This window comes from Macrotis lagotis, chromosome 1 (genome assembly GCF_037893015.1).
Source record: "Macrotis lagotis isolate mMagLag1 chromosome 1, bilby.v1.9.chrom.fasta, whole genome shotgun sequence".
NCBI classification, from domain to species: Eukaryota; Metazoa; Chordata; class Mammalia; order Peramelemorphia; family Peramelidae; genus Macrotis; species Macrotis lagotis.
In genome coordinates this window covers 724,572,257-724,592,546 of record NC_133658.1, presented here as the reverse complement: position 1 = coordinate 724,592,546, position 20,290 = coordinate 724,572,257, and the positions used below count along the sequence as shown (strand labels likewise).

The 20,290-nt window shown below is 35.7% G+C and overlaps 1 protein-coding gene across 5 annotated transcripts in view; it reads left to right on the top strand.

Moving 5' to 3' along the window:
• Positions 1-535: 535 nt before the first annotated feature.
• Positions 536-20,290, top strand: part of LOC141507910 (uncharacterized) — a 244,758-nt gene continuing 225,003 nt past the window's right edge. For all 5 annotated transcript variants that reach the window (XM_074216045.1, XM_074216042.1, XM_074216044.1 and 2 more), the window contains exon 1: positions 536-1,135. The gene's annotated coding sequence lies outside the window, so the exon portion shown is untranslated. The remainder of the gene's footprint in view (positions 1,136-20,290) is intronic.

The following is a 20,290-nucleotide window of genomic DNA, read 5'->3' as shown; positions in this document are numbered from 1 at the left end:
TTCTTTGTGACCCCATTTGGGATCTTCTTAACAAAGATACTGGAGTAGTTTGCCATTCCTTCCCCAGCTCATTTTACAGATGAGGAAACTGAGGTAAACAGGGTTTAAGTGACTTGCCCTAGTCATGCAGCTAGAAAGTGAGGCCAGATCTGAACTCAGGAATGAGACTTCCCAGATCCACTGCACTCAAAGCTAACCAAAATGGGTTATTAGGGATTAACCAAACAACCCCCCATTCCTGTATACTAGAATCACTTAAGACGTTTCTACATAATTCTCACGTCCTAAGAAGACCCTTTATCCTGTTTTCCCCAAACCAGATACAATATAAACAAAAACCACGAGAGAGAAAGAATCTGAGGTCATCTAATCCAACCCCTTCAATTTTACAATTAAGGAACCCAGGAACAGAGTTAATGTTATAGAGTCATAGATCCAGAATTGGAAAGGACTTCAGAGATCAAGTCTTACACCCTCATTTATAAGGGAGATAACAGGGGAGCCTACAGAGCTCGAGCAACTTGCCTCGTCACAAACATAGTAAACATCAGAAGCTGTATTTGAATCCAGTTCCTCTCTCTCTCTCTCTCTCTCTCTCTCTCTCTCTCTCTCTCTCTCTCTCTCTGAGCCAGGTATTCTTCCCATTGCACTACTCTGCCTCTCTTAATCATCTCAACAGGTGGGGCTCTACTTCTGAATCCCTGTAAATGGTCACACTGGTTCATCAGGAAGCTAATTAACAGATTTCCACTTTCTAAAATGAATGAAGGACAGACAGTCCCATCTTGCCAAAAGCAGGAAAACTGTGGATTGGCTGGAGGCTTTTTTTTTCTTTTCCAATAGATTCCAGGGACCTCTACAATGAGGTGCTTTGTCTGGCTCACGCCAAGGTTAATTTGGCACCTCAGTCACAAAGAGCATATGCTTCCTGTGACAGACTTCCAGGGAGGCAGCTTCCCACATGTGATCCCCTAGTCTCCTCATTGGTGTTTAGAAAAGAGGGGGTGGGTCCTCCAAGGGAGTTTGTGTGCCTATGACAGATGAGAGTTTTTTTTTTAATGTAAGAAAACAAAACCTGGATATTTGATGCCCTGTTTGAAAAGGCAAAGACTTCTTTGGACCTGAACTTTACAAGGTAAGTAAGCAGCACTTTGTCACATAGCTTGAACTTTGAAATAGTTGGTGGGTGTGATCTGAGCTCATTCTCAGAAAATCTTGGTTGTTTTGTGACTATGTTTAACATGCAGCAGGGTCTGCTGCTGCCTTTATAATAAGAGCTCCCTCCCTGCCAAACTCCATTTCTGGTAAAAAGACTCATTTCTTCTAAATAACTTTCCACAATGAAATAGTCATGGAGATCTGTGGTCATTTTAAACTCAGGTAGAAATGATTTGGAAAGGCTAGGTTTTCTTTATGAACTCAGGGTAATCAATGGATTGAAAGAGGTTCAAATTAGCTCTGTAATTTGGAAAATGGGTCTGTACAGAGGGGACAAGTCCTTTCAAGTGGGGGAGTTGCATGAGGACTACCCCAGCAGATGCCAATTGCGTCTTTATTCTGATTGTCATTTGGTGCTGGCTTGTGGAAGGCAATGGGGATTAGGTGAATCCTGTTATACTACAGCTGTGATGTCCTTGCTCTAGAAGAAATGAAAAATCTGTGACTATCAGATGTTGCTGTGCAGGCCAGTTTTTCATGATTGAGACAAATTATATTGAGAGATTAGAAGTCATAACAATGCAGCCTAAAAGCCAGAGATTTGTCCTAATCAAAATAATGCCAGACGTATTCACCAGGGTATGGGACAACTAATCCAAGGGTATTCAGGAAATCTTGTACTTCTTTTGAAAAAGGCACAATGTCCTCCTAATTTTATTTTCTTTTAGTTCCCTCTAATTACTTATTGCTTAGGTAGGACTGCTAGTTGTGGTTGGCAACTTTGGGATAGTCTGACTCTGAAAGGAGAGTAGTGTCAGTGCAATTTTTCCCCTGGTATAAGAAAGGATTAGATAGAAAAGACAAGATACTTTGGTAGTTTGGAAAATAGAAAGCATAAGAAATAATATGATTTATTTTTTATCTTTTCTCCAATGAAGCTGTCTCCATTGCCCAGGTGATAGTCAGCTACTTATGTCACCTCTTGAGCTATCCACATTATTATTAATTTTCTCTTTTCCTGTAAGCTCCAAACAATCTAAAACCACATTTATCCCCTAGACCAAAACATTCACTTACCTGCTCATAGTTGTTTTCCTGTCTTTTAAAGTCATGTATTTATTCATTGTTTTTGAGTCATGAGCTATCACCAATTAATTAGTTTGGGAAAGTAAGGCACAGGAAGGAAGGCAGGAAGAAACTTGTCCAGGGTCACCCAGGGAAATATTAGTCAGGCAAGACCAGAACCAGTTCCCCAGACTTCTAACCAAGGATTCCACTCTAGGAACCAGATTGCCTCCCCTGCTTTTGTGACAGTTAATTCCTAAATCTACTCTGGAAATTATACTTCTGCTCTCTTGAGCTATATTAAGGCACATCTTGTAAGTGAGGTATTGATTTACCTGAGGACTGTATTGTGGTCTCTTAGCCCTGACCAGTTCATGAGCAACCTAGGCTCTGTGAGCCCGGCAGGAGCAAAATTCTCTCCACTAAACACTCAGAAGTAAAGAAGGTTGGTCTCCAGAACTGATGATGACCATGTTCATATGCATCTCTCTTTTCTTGTAATTTCCATAGTTTTAGAATGAAGTCAAGCAAAAGGGGAAATATTTAGGAAGGAAAGCTGGGGTTACTTACTTGTATTGGCCAGAAAGAACCCTTTCTTCCACCCACCCCCCAGAATGATGAGACTGAAAAGTCTAAGTCTTAGACTAAGACTGATGTGATTGCACCATTGTGAAGAGTTATTTTTAACTTAATTCTGTTTCCACATCTGTAAATACAATGTATATAAAAATAAATTTTTAGGGAACACCTTAGTTCCATTAAACAGAGTACAGAGACAGCAGAACAGGTCTTAGGTAGTTTGAATTTTCCTTCCCCTTTTTTTTTCTTGACTTATAAAGAAGGCATGGAAATGAGAGTGAAAAACTATCTGATTTCATTCAGGGAGCATTGCACTGAATGTGAATGCAATTTTCTATAATTTCTTTTGTGGAAGACTAGCCTATCACCTTATTGGAAGAAAGCTGCCCTCTGGTCCTTCTGTTGCTTATCTGGGACAATCTCTGTTCTTTGAGACTGGTTGCCTCCCCAGGGTGTGAATGCCTCATCAAACCATCCCAAGGTGATACAAGCTCTGGAATTATAAACACTCAGAGAATGAACCTCTAGCCTTGTTAATGCAGACCCTATTGAAGTTGCCCAGATTTTTTTTTTTTGTGGATGCTAGGTCAGAGAACATTAGAGTTGAAAGGGATCTTAGAAATCATTTAGTTTTGGGTCAGCTTTGGTATAATGCATGGAGCACTGTGTTTGAAGAAAGAAAGATGAGTTTAAACTAATTCTCAGACACTTATTAGTGACCCTCTGTTTATCTCAATTTCCTCAACTGCAAAATGAGGATAATATAATACCTATATCCTAGGATTATTATGAGACTCAAATAAGAATTTTGTTTTTGTTTTTTGTTTTTGCAAGGCAATGGGGTTAAGTGGCTTACCCAAGGTAACACAGCTAAATAATTATTAAGTGTCTGGGGTCAGATTTCAACTCAGGTCCTCCTGACTCCAGGGCCAGTGCTCTAACCACTGCACTACCTAGCTGCCCCTCAAATAAGGAAATATTTATAAAAAACTCAGCATAGTTCTTGGAATATAGTAGGTTCCATATAAACACTTTTTTCGTTTTCTTTTTTATAAAAGAGGAGACCCAGAAAAGTCTCATACCTCGAATGAATTAAGGAAATATTTATCAAACATCAACTATTAGCAGTATACTGTATGATGTGCTAGTGAGACATAAAATTTAGAAATAACACCATCTTAGCGTTTTTTTAAATTTTCATATCTCTGTCAATAATGATTATAATGATTTGGAGCATTTTTTCATATAATTATAATGTTTTTAATTCATGTGAAAACTATCTATTCATATCCTTTTACCATTTATCAACTGGGGAATGACTTGTACTCTTACAAATTTTTAAAGTTCTTTATATATTTGAGTTATGAAACCTTTATTTGAGAAACTCCATAACTCTTTTTTACAATTTTCTGTTTTTCTTCTGATCTTGGATGCATTTGTTTTATTTATACCAAAACTTTTAAATTTTTAATAAAATCCAAATTATCCATTTTATACCTCCCTCTACTATTTTATATCTTTATTCATAAATTGTTCATCTGTCCATAAGTGTAATAAGTAATATAATCCATGTTCTTTAAATTTTATTGTAATATTGCCATATCTAGGTCATGTATCCATTTGTTCTTATCTTGGTAGTATAAGACATTGGTCTATGCTCACTTTCTTCCATACTGCTTTCCAGTTTTCTCAACAATTTTTTACCAAATAATGAATTCTTATTCCCAAATCTTAAGTCTTTATGCTTGTCAAAATAAAGGTTATTATATTTATTTGCCACTTAAATTGTATGTCTACTCTATTTCATTGATCTGCCTTTCTCTTTCTTAGCCAGTGCCAAGTAGTTTTGATAATTACTGACTTACTTATGATATGGTTTAAGATCTGGTACTGCTAAATCTCTTTCCTTTGAATGTTTTTTTAATTCCTTTGATTTTTTGTTTTTTCAAATATTATTTTTTCCTAATTCAGTGATATGCGATTGAGATGGAATACTACTGTGCTATAAGAAACGATGAACTTAATGATCTTAGAAATACATGGAGGGGGCACTAGGTGATGTAGTTGGTAAAGCACCAGCCCCAGAGTCAGAAGGACCTGAGTTCAAATCCTGCCTCAGACATTTAATAATACCTAACTGTGTGACCTTGAGCAAGTCACTTAACCTCATTGCCTTAAAAATAAATTTTTTTAAAAAGAATTACATGGAAAGACTTGCATGAAATAATGAAGAGAAAAGTGAGTAGAACCAAGATAATGTTTTATACAGAAATAGTTTTTTCTTTTTTTTACATGGCAATGGGGTTAAGTGACTTGCCCAAGGTCACATAACTAGGTAATTAGTAAGTGTCTGAGGTTGGATTTGAACTCAGGACCTCCTGACTCCGGGGCCGGTGTTCTATTCACTGAACCACCAACTTCCCCCAACAGTATTGTTTTAAGAAAAACTTTAAGCAAATAAGATATTTTTACTACAATAAATACTCAAATTAGTGACAAAGGACTGGAAGGAAGATGCTATCTGCATCCAGAGGACAAAATGATAAATAAAAGTATGTGTAGAAAGACTTTACATATTTGTATATGGGTTTATGTGTGTATATCACATACATATTTGTGACTAATGGTCACTATCTCTAGCATGGGGAGAGGGAGGGAAGGAAAAAAGGGGTAAAAGATAACTATTATATATTTAAAAGGAATAGCAAATTGTACATAATAGATTTGCAGTTTCATGTACAATCTTCTTTTTATTATGGAAATATTTGTCTTATTCCAAAATTTTAAAAAATAATAAAAAATAAAATTATAAAAAGAAATAACACTATCTGTGACCTTATGTACTTTTGTTTTGGAAGGGAATCAGACATATACACAAAAACACACATGTACATATGATCAATGCATTAGAGAGGCACAAAGTATCATGTGAGGCAGGAAAGAGGGAGTCATTATTGAGTGAGATGGAAGTGGTGATCAGAATTACCCTAAACCTCAAACTTAAATGTACTATATATATAAATGTACTATATATATATAAATGTACTATATATATATAAATGTACTATATAATAAAGGAGCACACATGGAGAGAGGAGCAACCAGAATTGATAGTGTGACTACATTGTGCTTTGGTTAGACAACATGAAGAGTTTTGTGTTCAGTTCTGTACACCATACTATAGGTTGGTAATGTCATAATGTAGCATTTCCAGAGGAGTATATCCAAGTTGATGAGAGAAGTCAAAGTCATGTTATGTAATGATCTATAGAAGGAAATGTGCATGTTTGCCTTAGATAAGGGAAGTTTGTCTTCATTTATTTGGAGGGTTATCTTATGGAAGAAGGATTAGACTTATTTGTCCTCTCTTCAGAGGGAAGAACTAAAGCCATTTATGGGGACATAGAAACTCAGATTTCCTGTGACAAAAAATTTCCTATTTAAAGCTGTACACAAGTGGAATGCACAGAAAGAGAGAATTTGCCCTCAATGATGAGCTTCAGGTGAAAACCATATAACCAATTTTCAAGGACTTTGTAGAAGTTGTGTTGTGTTGGTCTAAGATTAGACTGGGATCCTGGAGTCAGGGATATAGAGTAGGAAGGCATTTCAAAACTCATCAAGTGCAACCCACTCATTTTAGAGGTAAGGAAATTGAGGCAAAAACTTCCATAGGATGACATGAGATTCTATGATTCTATTGAAATTTCTCTTTGTGTCTCCAGAGAGGGATTTTCAATATAGGCTTACTACCAGGTCAAGGGCTATTATTAGGAGTTCTACTTCACCTTTCCCTATAGGATAAACTAATTGGTTATAGCAAATACTCATGCAAAATGCATTAAATCAACCATATAGAGACAAACTCATTTAAAAAGTACAGATGATAACTAAACAAAATTTAGAGAGCAAGAGACTTGATGCCAGTTTACCAGGCAATGACTGGGGCAAAGGAAGAAAGTAATGAGAGGGGACAAATTCATCAGGTCCCAATGTAATACAAGTTCTGTTCTGGCAGATCACTCCTTATGGGGGTCAGTGAATCAGACAAGGATCCAACAGTTCATGATTATTTTCATATTTGGGTTAGCAATAGGCAACAACACTATTTCCTTGAAATTGACTGACCATTGACCCATCCCAGGTATCTACCCATGGTGCTCCAAGTCTCCCACCTCCCTTGATCCTTCCTTCAACAAGGAAAAGCTATGCTGCTTATCATTTTCTTTGCTAATAAAGCACTAAATTAAGATAAATAAGATTCCAGCAATCACTAGCAGTCTTAGAACTAATGCTCAAGCCTCTTGACTTTTAATTTACTCTTCTTTACATTGTAACACAACACTCCTCCAAAATTAATATATATAGGATTACACATATTCCATTTGATTTTGAAATTTTGTTTCCTATATCTTTCATTCAATCTTCCCTTAGCCTTCTCTTTCATCTTTTCCTCATTTTTCCCTAAAAGGGAGAGAGCATCTTGAATAAAAATGAAATTAAATAACACTGTTTCATACCTACTTTGAAAAATATTCCTTCATCTTGCTGAAATGTTTGTAATAAGCTCCCATGGGAGGACAGATGTGTTTATGAGCCTGTTCTTGAAGTAAATCATTTATTTTAAAGTTACTATTGAAGGTCTATTACCTCTGACTGGAGGTTCTTTTTACTGGAGTTATTGAGAATAAAAGAAATTATATAATAATCAAATGAAATCATATAAAACATAAACTGTAATTTAGATTTATACAAGAGACCCTCAAAGGAGATTATTGAGAGAGGATATGATCTTTCCTTGCTCCTGTGTAGAATTGTGGATTCATGGACATGGAATTCTGAATTTGTCATACATTTTTGATATGTTGATTAGTTTTGATGAACTTTTTTCTTCTTCTTTCTTCATTATAGAATTTTGATGATGTTAAAACAAAAGATTTTCAGTAAAAATCTATTTTTAAAAAATAAATGATGTCTTGCTTAAGAAACCATGCCAATGGGGGTGCCTGAAGAAGACTCAAAGAACTGAACCTTCTAAGCTTGAACTATCCTCACCATCTAACAGCTAGACAAATTCAGATTATGGGGCATTCTATTCAGTGCTCTATAGAAGCTTGTTGAACTGTTGATAAGAAGGGGCAAGAACCAAGGTAGAGTTCCTAGCTGTGCTTGTAGTACTAAAAGCTTTCAGAACAATACTGTTTAAACAAATGAATAAACAAAAAGCAGGGCAATTCAAGGGAGAAGGTGATATTTGAAGGTCTTCCGGAGATGAAGAACATCAAATGCATACAGAGCAGCCTGAAACTGAATTTTGTAAATGTGGCCAAGAGGGAGTGGAGAAGTTAAGCAACTCTAAGCACACTTCCCTGAGAAATGGTCAGTGTGAAATTCCAGGACTAAAGTGCTTTGCAACATCCCAGTTGAGTTTGTGAGTGTTTATTTTTTGGGGTAAAATTCTTCCTAGAGGTTCTCTTGTGAAAGGTTACACATTAGATTCCTGATAAGGTTAGAAATAGCAACACAAGGATTTTAGACCTCTGATTTCATTGGTATATAGATTTTGTAGGTCAAGAAATCTGCCCTATGAGTACAAGTTGGAACCTTCTCTGTGGATAAATGGAACACTGAGCCTAGAGTCAGGAAGATAAATTCTAATCCAATCTCAGACACTTACAAGCTGTATGACCCTCAAAGAAGTCATTAACTTCTTTGATTCAGTTTCCTCATCCATAAAAGGGGGAGAATCATGGCATTTACTTCCTCAGGTTGTTATGGGGATAAAAGCACAGGGCTAGGCACAATTTTTAGTGCCTGGACACAAAAGCATTATTTAAGTTCACTATTATTGACATAAAGTCTTAGAGAACTGCCTAGGGCACTAAGAAGTTATGACTTACTCAGAATCACACAGTCAGCATGTGTCACAGAAAGGACTTATATCTAGATCTTCCTGGTTTTGAGGTGATCTTTCTACATTCACTGCTTCTCACAAATAATTCCCTGTTATATTAAAGTTGGGCAGCTATGAGTTGTCACGGATAGAGTGCCAGATCTGGAGTCAAGAAGATCTGAGTTCAAATAAAGCCTCAGATCATTCCTAGCTGTGTGACCCTGGGCATGTCACTTATCCCTGTTTGCTTCAGTTTCCTCTTCTACAAAATGAGCTGAAGAAGGAAATAGAAGACCACTCTAATATTTTTGCCAAGAAAACCCTAAGTGAAGTCACAAAGGGTCAGACAGGACTATAATGACTGAACAACATTAACAATAAAACAACTATTAGATCCCATCTGAGATGATCAAAGAAACTTCAGGGTCACAGAATCATCATCTAACAATTAGAAGAGACCTTAGAGGCCATTTAGTCTAATCCCCTTCTTTTATAGATAGATACCTAAGATCATACAAATTGTAAGTTGCAGAGCCAGGTCTAATTCAGGTCATCCAACTGCAAACATAGCTTTTCCCCCACTGATTCATCTTTAGCATATCCTTCTCAGTCTTTCTCTCCTCCACCCAGTATTGCCTTCCCAAAAGACCCAAACAAATTGGAGTCCTATAGATTCTGCTAGGAATTCTCTCTCCCTTTGGAATGCCTATTCCATCCCCCCAAAATGATTATACTCTGCAAGAAGTAATGACATGAAGATTCAAAAACAAATAATCCTGTCTAGCATATGTCTTTAACATGAAGCTATGAACAGATTGACATGGAATACTCAGGTGGGCATTAAGATATGGGTATGGAATAGGAATAATAAGCAGGGGTCTAAGTCAAGCTAAAATATTACAAGATCATATCTTCTCTCAATAATCTCCTTTGAGGGTCTCTTGTACAAATCTAGCTTTTCCCCTCTTGGAAATGGACTTCCACTGAATTTTGTTGAGATGAAATCCTATTCTTCCTTCAAGGAGCACCTCAGATGCCACTTCCTCCAATGAATACATATATAAATATATATATATATATATATATATACATATATATATATATATCTTATATTACAATTATATGTGTGTGTTGTTTCATTCCTCTTGCTACATTATAAGGTACTTGGACTGTGTCATTTTTCTTTTTTGCATGTCCAAGGCTTAGAATAATGTCAAATACATAATAAGTACCTAACAATGAATGCAAAATTAAGTGGAATCTACTTGAATTGCTTTGAGTGACAGATGATACCAAGTAAACAAGATTACAAATAAAGCATGAACCAAATGTAGAAGTCTAGAGATCGATAGATGTCTCAGGGGATAGAGTACTGGACTTAAAAATCATAAAGACCTGAATTCAAATGTTACCTAGGACTCTTATCAGCTAGATAATCCTAGGCTAGTCTCTTAATCTCTATGTATCTCAGTTTCTTTATCTGAAAAACAGAGATAATAATAACTTGGCCCAGAGTGTTGTTGTGAGGATTATATATGTAAAATATTTGTAATGATTTAAAGCACTATAAATACTTTCTATTATGTTAGTCATATAAGTTGAGTGATAACATGGGAGGTGTGTGCTTATATGATTCACTTTTCCCCATACATAGCATAAATATAATACAAAGGTCATACTAGAGTCGGAGTATCAATTTACTATTTCAATGTAAGAGCTCAAAATCCTTTTTATATTTAGTAAGTGGACCACTAATGTCCAATATCCAAGATTATTCGGTTAAACAAATGGAAATAATGGGAAAGACTCCATTAAACAAAGCATAAGGTTATAGTACTGGAAGTTGCTGTCCCTCAAAAGTTAAGGTAGAAATAAAAATTTTGGAAACAGAATCTGTACTGTCCAATAATCCCCAAAGTGAGAATAACTAACATCATTCCTTAAAAAGAAGAATATGTCTTGCTACTAGAAATCATTAGAAGGGTATAGAGCCCAAAGACACTAACAGCACAACCAAATGAGTTGTTCATCATACTCATTAAATTTAATAAACAAACATTTTCAAACATCCAACTCATACTGATGCTACATATGACACCTGCTGAACTTTGCCAGCTAGTAACAATGTGAATCTACTATATTTTTGTCTCTAATTACCTGTGTTAATTGAGTTATTCACCTATTTTCCTCCTGAGATCAATAACTCATGTCATTTAGAGCTAGAAGTCCTTCTCTGTGCTTTCATCTTTAGTAGTTCCCAAAAGCCTTTCAGATAAAATACAAATTCTTCAACTTGTATTTAAGATCCTCCAGTTGGACTCAACTACATTTCCAGATTTATCTTACATTTACATGTCATATACTCTAGAGTTCTGCCAAACAGTTCAGCTACCTATTCCTGAAATTCAATATTCCATCTGCCATCTACCCTTGTGCATTTACATGAAACTTCCCTTTAGCCTGAATATATTTCCCCTCTTCCCTCTCTACCTCAAGTAATTCTTATATTACTTCAATTCTATTTGTCACATCCTACAAAAAAAATCTTGTTAATCCCACTCCCTTATTAATACTCTTCAAAGTTTACATTTTGTTTATCTATATAGGTATACATGTCATATCCTCTCAGATGAAGATCAACTCCTTGAGATCAGAAACTGTTTTTTTCTTTTTTTCTTTGTATCACCAGCACCTAGTATATTATCCTGTGATTTCTTAGTAAAAAATTTACCAAATTTAATTTTTTTCTTTAGGTTTTTGCAAGGCAATGGGGTTAAGTGGCTTGCCCAAGGCCACACAGCTAAGTAATTATTAAGTGTCTGAGGTCAAATTTGAACTCAGGTCCTCCTGACTCCAGGGCCAGTGCTCTAACCACTGCGCCACCTAGCTGCCCCCTGCACCACCTAGCCAGCCCCAAATTTACTTTAATTAAACTACAAGCTGTTGACTTGAGGGCAACATGTCAGTTTCATTCAGAAAAAAATGATTTTCCTTAGAGAAGTTCTTGACCTTTTTTATTTTTGAGTTTATTTTTTTGTAGCTTAAGGGCTCATGTGGTAACAAAAAAGCATTTCAGTTACTGGATTTTTAAGACAGATGCAAGAGTAGTCTCAGCACCCATTATAGAGGGCAATAGAAAACAATATGCAAAGCTGTTCCTATCCCCAAGAGCTCTCATTTTAGGTCAAGAAAAAGAGGCATACACAAAAAGTCTTGCAAAGTATTTTACATGAAAAGAAGAACAAGTCAGTTAAATGTAAACCAAATATGTGAATCCAAAGGGGGAAAAGTAGCAATTTCCCTCTGTAGAGGACATAAACCAAAGGTACAGGAAGAGAGGAGAGTACATATTAAGTCTTTGACACAGTTCAAAACAATGGAGAATATAGCATTGGAAATGCATGTTCTACTCCCCCAACAACTAAGTTCTTGTTTCTTTATCATCACTATTATATATTCAACAAGCATTTATTGAGTAGCCACTATAGCTCAGGAGCAAGGAAGGAACAGACATTATCATTACATCATCATCATCATCACCATCATCATCATCTACCTTTATTATTATCATCATGGCAGTTCACATACACAAGTCTTTAAAGTTTTGCAAAATCCTTTGCACAAATCTCATTTGCTCTGACTTTCTTCTGGAGTTGGAGAAGGAAATTATGTATCATAAACAACTGAATACAAAATAAATACAATGTAATTTCCAAGGATGGGGGAAGGTACTATCAATTAGATGGATAACCTTCTAAAAGAGGGCACTCTTTAGTGTGAAGGAAACCAAAGACTCTAAGAAGCAGAAGGAAGGAGAGGGTTCATTCAAAATAAAAAGAACCATCTGTGGAAAGTCACTGAGTAAGATCATGAATGAGAAGGAGTGTGCTGGAGCCAATTCTAACCAAATTGCTAAAGTTGATTTTTAAATTTTCATTGGCAAACATTACAAATTATTTTTTCATTGTCTAAATAAAGTGTCAAACTAAAATAGAAATGAAACCACTAAACCATTCACAAAGATCCCTGCGGCCACATATTGACTTAGAAAACCATATACAGACAGACCTTGTTTTATTGCTCTTCACTGAACTTTATAGATGTTTTATTTTTTTTAAATTGAAGGTTTGTGGTAAATCTATGTCATGTGCTCACACATGTCACATTTTGGTAATTCTTGCAATCAGTGATATTGATGTTTTTATTGTAATTGTTTTGGGGCATCATGAACTGATGCATATGAGACAGTTAACTTAAAAAATATCTGACTACTCCACCAACCATCAATCCCCATTTTTCTCCGTCTCCTTGGCATCCCTATTCCCTGAGACACAGCAGTACTAAAGTTAGGGAAATTAGTAGCCTTACAATAAAGAGATAATTGTTGCAGGAAATATATAGAATATAACATTGTGGTATAAACATAACTTTTATAGGTACTGGGAAGCCAGAAAATGCCAGTGACTATTTGCTTTTTACAGTGAACTCTGAGATATGTCTGCATCTCTGAGATATGCCTATATTAACATGATTGAGATTTTTTATATTTTTTCTTATTTTGTTAAATATTTTCCTATCACATTTTAATCTGTTTTGGTGCACTTGGGAATAATTTGGCCTAATACTGTCTCGGGAACAACTCTGGCTTAGATTTTAAAAAGATCATAGAATATGTTAATAATTCAGAATAAAGTTAAAAGGGTGTCAAGTATACTTTTTCTTTCAGAGAGTAGTTGTTAAACATTTACCAACACACTTCTGTTTGTGTGTGTGTGTGTGTGTGTGTGTGTGTGTTTGTGTGTGTGTGTGTGTGTGTGTGTGTGTGTGTGTGTGTGTGTGTGTGAAGAACAAGAAATAGACCTGTTTGGCTGGAATTTGTAGTATATAGAGGGGAGTTGTGTGTTATAAGCCTGGGGTAAAATGGAGGGAGATTGGAGACAAATTATGAAAAGTTAAAATTCCAGAGAAGTTTGTATATGAATTTTGAGGCACTGAGGGAACCACTAGAACTTCTTCAATAGAGACATGGTCAAGCTAGCATTTGGAGAATGGATTGCAGAGGGAAGAAAAGAGAGACCTCATTAATCACTAAAGCTTTCAGGTATGTTACAAATGAAGTGAACAGATGCAGAACCTGCAGGGGACATGATGAAGATGAATATATGACAATAAAGGAAGAGGGATATCAGGCTACCTTCATCGTTGGTGTGTACCATGCTGTGATGCCAGCTGCACGGTGATTGTACATCTTCAAGAACAGTGTGTCTTGTGCTCTTGGCTTTGTTTATGAGAAAGACCCATTTGGAAATATTTTGGCCCCTATGCTTTGTAAATATTGATCATATACAAGTGCATTTCAAGAATTGGCCCTAGAGGGAGGAATCTGAGAACCCTAAAATGGTAATTCATGCTCAGTTGCAACATCAATGCAGCTGCAAACCTCATACTATCCCAAAGGACAACTAGCCGTTTCACCAATGACCTGTGGAATAGTCTACTCTTTCTGTACCTTTGAGGAATGAGGAAGGAAACAGGAGTTACTTGTTATTGCTGCAAATCTTGCAGAGTGTCCAAGAATCAAAGGAATTTGTTCTGTCTGCTTCATAGAATAGTCAAGCCTTAGCAATTATTACTATTGCCCTTCTTTGCTAGAATGGAATGGCAAATAAGCACTTTAAAATGGGTAGTACCATTTAGTCAAGCTACAGGGTCCACCAGTGGTGTTTCTAGATGAATGATCCATGCTAGAACATTCCTATCAGTCTGATAAAGTACAGGCTTTGGGAGCCTCTGTTGCCGCTGGTTCTTGTTCCATTTGAGGATGTAGTAGTGTATTTTTAAATGTTCTGATATAAACCCCTACTATTATAATTCCCTCCTCACTGATTTTAAACTTATATCAAAAGTCAACCAGACTTAATTAGCTCATGGAAGAGGGTTATTTTCTAGAGATATAGTAAATATATCAAAATATAATAATATACGACATATATTGCATTGACTATGTAGATATAATACAGTATATTATATTACATAAATTTTATGTACATTTTATATCTCTATAGAGATATTATTTCTATATAAATTGTTGTTATTTAACTTTCAGATCTTCATGTCTCCTTTTAATGTTTCCTTGGCAAAGCTACTAGGGTAATCTGCCATTTCCTTTTATAACTCATTTTACAGATGAGGAAACAGAGGGAAAACCCAGAAAAAAACCCTGGGTTAAATGACTTGCCCAGGGTCACACAAGTAATAAATGTTTGGAGCCAACTTTAAATTCAAGAAAAGGTATTTCCTGACTGAAGGTCCAGTAGTCTATTCATTATACCACCTAGCTACTAGATATAATAGATATGAGCAGAATAATAATAATTAATACAAAAGATTCCAACCAGATTCATCAAGAGATAATTCACAGCTCCCAATATGTTCCCTTCTATATAAGGTGAGGTTTTTCTTCCAGTAGGCTTGCAAATTTTTAGTTCTGCTTCTAGTCATTATGGCCAATATCTCTTTCCCAGTGCAGATTTTGCCACTAATCCTATTGTCAAGAGAACACTGTTAAGATGCTAATGAAAAAAATCCAAATCCCCTGACCCTCTGAAAGGAGGGAAAAGCAAGCCAAGATGGAGGCACTTTCTTCTCCCCAAGTGATTCCTTCTAGTGGGCTTATTTGAAGGCTTACAACACTGAGCTAAATCCTCAATTTCAGCCTAACTCTATTTTTTATGAACCCCACAAGACCTGAACACAATCTCCAACCAGTAGAAATGGATTTCCTGTGCAACCTCACTCCAGTTTATCCAGTGATTTTTCAAAGACATCTAAGTTGACCAAGAACATTTTTTCTTTAGTCTAAAATTTATGATTGAGTCGAAAGAATTTTAAGTGGTTTGGAGTGATTTAATCAATTTACTCAATTGACTCCCACCATTACACTTACATATGACCTCCTACTTGGGATCCTAATAAGCAAAAGCTAGGAGTCTCATAAGACCCTTATACAGGGGCGGCTAGGTGGCGCAGTGGATAAAGCACTGGCCCTGGAGTCAGGAGTACCTGGGTTCAAATCCCATCTCAACCACTTAATAATTACCTAGCTGTGTGGCCTTGGGCAAGCCACTTAACCTAATTTGCCTTGCAAAAAAAACTAAAAAAAAATCTCAAGACCCTTATACAGGGTCAAAGTTTGGGAATTTCTTCATTTTGATATTTTTGGTTCCCTCATTCTCATTTCAGATTTTTCAAATAACTTTAAAGTTTGAAAGTCAGTATCTTCTAGTAAATAAACCAACCTCAGTCTTCTAACTAGTTAAATCTTGATGCAAATTAGTACTGAAAGGAGAGGGAGGAAGGAAATCAAAATAAGGAAGTTTTATTCTTATAGGAGAAAACTGATCCTGTACAGCAATTACCCCCCCCCCCCCCGTCCCTGAAATGACCCTGTAATCTGAAATGATGTCTTTCCATCAAAATTGCTGAATGAAAATAACAGAAGAGCCTGTGGGGGAAGAGAATGACAGAAGGCACATAATTATTTTGTTTTTTACTCTTTTGATTAGTTATTAGCCAAGAGAAAGGCTGTAAAGGGAGTAAATTGTTTCACAACCTACTTAGCAGTATGAACTCTGATTCTTGTCTCTAACAGATTTAAGAAAACATTGTTCTTTTTTCCTTATTTTCCCCTTGCCACAAGTTTTTCAGGCCTTTACATGTTTTACAACATTAAACGCAGGGAATTGGGGGAAAAATTATCTAATCTCACTTCTTTTGTTGAAGTATTAGCTCCTAAAATTATAAGGGAAATCTTCAAAGAATTTATCTGTGGTCTAGGCTGCTGAACCAAACAAACATTCTGCTCAATGTGTAACTTAAATGAGTTTTCCACTGAATTAGAAATGAAAAGTATTTATTTAATTTTTCAGGAAGGGAAGGGAGGGAAAATCCAAGCAGACTTTGCTGATGGGGAACCATGGCAGGCTAGTTTTTGCCTCATCTTTCACTAAGCCATAAAAAAAAATGGAAACAAACTGGATGTGTCTGTTCATCAATCTATATAAACCCTGAGATATCTGTGATAGTATATATGGAGGCCCATATATAACATAAAAAAAGCCTTCTGTGTTAGCTTGTACTTGGTGGGAAATGTACACTCCTATGGAATGTACACTCACCAGCTGAATGTCTTCTCTGCACCATCACTCTTTTCTCTTTTAAGTCTGAAATATCCTAAGCTAGTGCTCTGGATTTTGTCAGACAGTGAAATTCCTCTGTGTTATCTCAGAATGACCTAAGAATAAGACTGAGAAAGGAGTGTTTTAATAACCAGTTGTTCATACCCATTACTTCCTAGTTTTGTGGGAAAAGCTTGTCTAGATGAGTTAGTTTTATTTCCAGGCAATGGCAAGCCCATTGGCAATAACTTTCAAGACTCCCCTTGCAGAGCAGTTTTGCTAGGAATTAAATTGTAGACTTATGAGTTAGGAAATAGTGTTCTTTCTTTCCAGAGACAATGAGACAATGATACTCCTGAAAATAACTGACTTAAATTTGGTTAGAACCCTTCTAAAAAGCATGAGACACTGAAAAATTATACATTTGGATTCATAGGACCTGAGTTTGAATCCAGATTTTGTGTTTTTTTTTAATTTACATATCCTTGGATACTGACCTTAATTTCCTCATCTTGAAATGAGAGAATTGGACTAAATGACCTGTCAAGTCTCCCCCAGCTCTAAATCTCTGAAATCTTCAGGTTCTATTGAGTTACCATTTCCCTTCCTCTCTCTCTCATATTGTCTCTTCATGGATTTAGGAATAATAGTCTGTGAAATAAATTTACAAATTGTCGTGACATACACAAGCTCCATGAAGTTAAAGTTCTATGGGCCACAGAATCATAGCAGTAGGAGGGACCTAAAAGATTTTTTAATCCTATACCTTCCTTTTTCTACTAAGAAAACAGGACTAGAGAATGTATTTTCCACACATTTGGCAGGGCTTCCTGATTACCAATCAAGTTCCCTTCCCACCACAGCACAATGGCTTGAAGGATCTGTTGTAGCTGAAGCTGGATAGCTGGGATAAAGGGCTAAGAACCTCTACAATTCTTCCAGTATCCCAAGATAGAAAATTTGGTGACGCTTTTGTTTTTCTTTCTCTTTCATCCCCTGTACCTAGTCTGTCACCATATCATTGTTTCTTTTTAAAAACTCCTCAAAATATCTCTTTTCCATTCCCTTTGAAGCAAGGAAAGGCCTCATCCTTTCTTACCTATAATGATTGTGCTGTCCTCCTATCTTGTCTTAACAAATGAATCAACTGGGGCTAAGATGATGATCTAGCTTAAGGAGGTTGAAAAGAAGCAATCATAAAGTTAGGATGAGAATTAGGAAAGAAGCATGTCATGAAAATGCATATTCAGGAGGAAAAGGTGATCATAGTCTGCAAAGAGGTCAAAAGAAGTAGACACTAGATTTGACCATCCAGGCTTTGGAAGGAACCATTTCAGTTAAATGATGAGGTCAGAAAGCAAGATTACAAGAAGTGGTGGAATCACAAATTGTTTTTTCAAGACCTTTGACTAAGAAAGGAAGGAGGTAAAAAGGATGATTGCTAATGGAGATGATCAGATTGAGTGAGGGTTTTTTTTAAATAGATGGGAGAAAGGTGGACAAATTTATAGACAGAATCAAAGAAACTAATTAATAAGCAAAGATGGAAAGCAAATGATTTGCATAGGAAAAACCTTTTATAAAAGCCAGAAGGGAATGAGATCAAGAGTGTATAGAGAGCATTTGGCCTTTTCAGAACTCTTTATTAGAAATTTTAATAAAGCAGGAAATAAATGGAAGGTGTTGCCAAGAGTTGGTGAAATGGGGAGAAAGGGAGACATCAACCTCTTTTGAATTCTGTCTCAGAATTCTTATCTCCCTTCAAATATCAGTTCAGGTGTTTCCCCCTGGATGAAGACTTATTTGTTTTGACAATACCCTCCCCCTTCTATAGGTGGTATTAATGATAAAAAATAGCATTTATATAATTAATATACTTTTGCAGAGTACTTTACAAATGTTTTCTCATTTGATCTTCATAACATTTAGAGAGAGATATTATTATAATCCCCATTTACAGAAGAAAAAACAGGTAGACAGAATTTAAGTGACTTGCTTGGGGTTACATAGCCATAAGTATCAGAGGATAGATTTGAACTCAAGTCTTCCTGACTTCAGGTCAAATGCTCTATCCACTATGCCACATATTAATATATTTTCCTTCCTCAAATTACCTTGTTGATATATATAATATATATATATATATGTGTATATATATACACATATATATATATATATATATATATATATATATATATATATATATATATATAAAATCATCTCTCCCTACCCCAGTAAGATATAAGCTTCTTGAAGGTAAAGAATATTTTTGATTTTGTTTTATCTTTGTATCCTCAGAGTCAACTACAGTATCTTGAATTGTAGGAGTTTAATAAATATTTGTCAACTTGAATTGTGTAGGACAAAACCCAAGATTTATACTTCTTTTATGTTCCTTCCAGCATCTAATTCATTAACTGTATATGTAGGGAATGCTTAAATGAATACTTGTTGACTGATTGATTGAATACAGTCATGACACAAATTCCAGAATCCCAAGGCACACCCCTGGAATGAAGACACCACATGGCTGCCAGGTATCAGAGTCAGACTTTTTTTTTCTCCTAAGAATTAAATTCAGATCCTGACCAACCTATTATTAGGAAATTTCACTCATGCTTTTCAGCAAATGGAGAGATTATTTCCCTCAGTGTCATTTCCATTTTCAGTTTGGGGGTATTAGATTTTTCATATTAATTCAATAAATCAAAGATCAACAAACTAAAAAACTGGTACTCCTATGATATTAGAAGCCAATTAAATGAAGGGGGAGGGGCATGGTATAGAGAGGAGAATGCTTTCTTTGGAGCTAAATCCATATCCCATTTAAATACTAGCCTATCAAAAAGAGAGAGGTTAGAGTTTTGCATTAATGGAGTCAAGGTGATGAATTTAATCACTGAGTGACCAAGCTGTCATCTTTTCTTTGTACAAACCCTAAAATGCAAGCAAATTATGAATGCAGTCCAGTGATCGTGAGACAATCTGAATACACCAATATTACTGGAAGATATATCAATAGGACAATATTATTAATATCTTTCATTAATCATCACACAGTCCTTAAACCTCTGCCATGTGAAAGCATTGTATTGGACCTCTTAGAGGAAATATAAGAAGAGAAGTCTAAGGTGTCTCCAAATATGTACAATGGGATTATAATTTTTTTGAATTAAAGCTGGAAGCTTATATTTCAGGGCTAAATCTAGGCTAATCAAAGTGGACACCTCAAATTTTCCTTTTGTGTAAAGATGACCAGTTCTGACTCCATAAAGAATTTAATGAGACCATAGGATGTTACTGGAATTATCTTTCTCTTAGCTTCTTGCTCATCTATTTCAGGAAATAGGGAATAATAAACTATGTGATACTAGAATGGTCATTTTGGTTTCACAATTGGAAAAAATATCAATTATAT